General features: G+C 45.4%; 1 long non-coding RNA gene across 1 annotated transcript; it reads left to right on the top strand.

The window, feature by feature from the left end:
- Window positions 1–321: 321 nt before the first annotated feature.
- Window positions 322–1,727, top strand: LOC118971163 (uncharacterized). Its single transcript, XR_005059493.2, has 2 exons — window positions 322–856; window positions 1,032–1,727. It is a non-coding gene; the product is annotated as an uncharacterized lncRNA (long non-coding RNA).
- The last annotated feature ends 893 nt before the right edge of the window (window positions 1,728–2,620 follow it).

The raw sequence follows: 2,620 nt of genomic DNA on the forward strand, positions 1-2,620 counted from the left end.
GAATCTTTTCACAGAGTAATAATCATCCTTAATGCCATCAAATATTCAGTCAGTGTGCCAGTTCCTCCCACGCTTCTCCAACGACCCCAGAGGGGTATTGTTAACAGTTGGTTTTTCTCCAAATCAAGTCGAAAATAAGGCCATAAATTGCATTTGTTTGACTTAAAAATGCTTTTTTAATTAAGGTAAGAGTTTTCACATACCAAAGTATACAGATCTTAAGGGTATATAGTTCTAAGAGTTTGGACAAATAGAAACACCTGTTCGTTCAACATACCACTCAAAATACAAAAGGTTCTCATCACCCGGATCGTTGGCTCCTGCCGTTTGCGATCAGCCCCACACCCCTGCCCACAGGAAACCCCTGCCGTCACTTCTGTTATCACAGTTTTGCCTGGACTAGAAATTCATGTAAATGGACAGACAATATGTACTCGTCTGTGTCTCTAACTTCCTTTGCGTCATGTAAAAATGTTTTTGAGATTCAGTCACAATGCCACATATGCCAGTACTTCATTTCTTTTTTTATTCCTTTGAAGTGTTTCTCTATATGACTATAATACAGCTTATACTGTAATATATCCTTTTGGGAAATACCCATTGATGGATATTTGGATTGTTCCCAGGTTTCGGATATAATGTATAAAGCTGCTTAGATGAGCATTTGTGGCAATATGCTTTCATTTGGCTAATGCCTGGCAACGGAACTGCTGGATCATGAGGAGACGTGTATTAATTCTATAAGAATCTGCTTCAGAGTTTTCAGCGCGGTCACGCCACTGATCCCGCCCACAGTGTCTGAGACGCAGCAGCCCTACATCTGCTGTTCTCTGTCCTTTCAGCGGCAGCCGTTTTGGTATGTGCCTAATGGTATCTCATTGTGGTTTTAACTTGCAATCCCTTGTGGGAAATGTGCTCTGTTTCTCTCTGTTTTTATTTACCTGAAAATGTCTTTTATTTACCTTTATTTTAGTAGGATATTTTTCTTGGATATAGAAATCTAAATGGACAGATTTTTTTTCTTCCTGCAGCTGTTTCCTGCCGGGCCTTGCAGAGTCTTGCCCTGGCTTGGGAAATGCAGCCTGTGGCTAAGGACGCCCCTGGGCCCTCGCCGGAGATCTCTGCCTGCCCTCCCTTCCCCGTGCAGCGGCTCCTCTGACAACACCATCTTTCTCAGCCGCTCCAAGCTCCAATCTCTGCTCCTGGGCACAGTGAGATCATGACTCCCCTCAGTGCACCCCCCCACCCGCAGAAACTGGAGTTTCGGGGGCAGGGGGCACGCAGCTCACACTGCTTCCTGCTTGTGGGGATGGCAGCCTCTCCTGGCTGTGGCTCGCTTCCTGCAAAGAACCGTCTTACATGATTTGCTCTGTTTACAATTGTTTTCATGGGAGGGTGAGTCTGAAACCAGGTCAGCCCATCATGGCTGAAGTCCGGGACCTTCTTCTGATCTGCTCCTTGAAGTATGCAGGTTCCTCTGCCCTCTGCTTCCTGTCAGTGTATGTTCTTCACCCTGCAGGGTTGCCACACCTGGGCTTTGCTCTCTGCGTCCCACTGGCGCTCTCTGTCCTTCGTGACTCCGCCTCACTGCTAGTTCCCCCTAGAGCCCGAATCCCATTCTGATTGACTTTTTCCAGACCACTCAGTCTTTATTTTTTTGTGATACGTGTAGCCTTTGATGATCATTGCCTGGATTTATTTTTCATTAAAGATCTGCCTACTCGTGATATCCTAGTTTCCTTTCTCCATTCATTTACTGAATGCATCTATAAAGAGAAACTTTCCATAATCATCCGTGCGGTTGTGCTGACGCACAGCCCATGCAGGAGAGACAGCGGAAGGCTTCATTGCCTTCCCCTCTTTCTTTTCCAAAGTGGGCTGTTTCCCGCGCATCATCTGAAGGTATCCGCTGAGTTCGTTCTCTTTCATTTTTTTAAGGAATCGTTATGAACTTGAGGAATTTTAAAATATTTTATGTGTTTCAACTCACTGTAGTTATTTTTTGACTGAAGACCAGAGCTTCCCTGCTTTGGACAGAGGAGCCTCGCTGCAGTGATCCTGTAGATTAGACGTGGTCTCAGTAATCTTTGGGAAAGCACCCTGGCTTTTTGGTGTGACAAAATCTTCTAGGGGTATCCTCTTCCGTTCTGCCCCTGACGCGGAATCTACCATATCTGCGGGGTAGCTGGGTTCCTTTTTGTGGATTGAGAGACTGCAATCCAGGAGGTAAGGACACTCATAACTGTTAGGTAATTTCAAGGTCCTTCCAGTGACTGTATCAGGAAATACGTCTTTCCTTTTACATTTTAAAAGGAATAATACACCATGAGTTCATACTGATGTTTCCAGTTCAAAATTTACGTAATGTAACAGAGTCAGACTCTAGTTTTTGATGTTGGACTGCTGATAGCTTGTAAGCCACACCCCTTGCTCCCCTTCTGCCCCACATTTGGGGGAGCTGATAAGAAAGTAAGTGCTCCCTCCAAATCAGCGACTAATCTTTCATCCCACCTCCTAGCACAATAAAACTCAAGCTATGTTCCTTCCCCCGCTCTCTGAAACCATCTCAGACGTGTGTGAGATGACTGCCCTGTTCCCCCAGAGGACTTGGCTATGTGTG

The sequence above is a fragment of the Manis javanica genome, chromosome 7 (genome assembly GCF_040802235.1).
Source record: "Manis javanica isolate MJ-LG chromosome 7, MJ_LKY, whole genome shotgun sequence".
Classification (NCBI taxonomy): domain Eukaryota; kingdom Metazoa; phylum Chordata; class Mammalia; order Pholidota; family Manidae; genus Manis; species Manis javanica.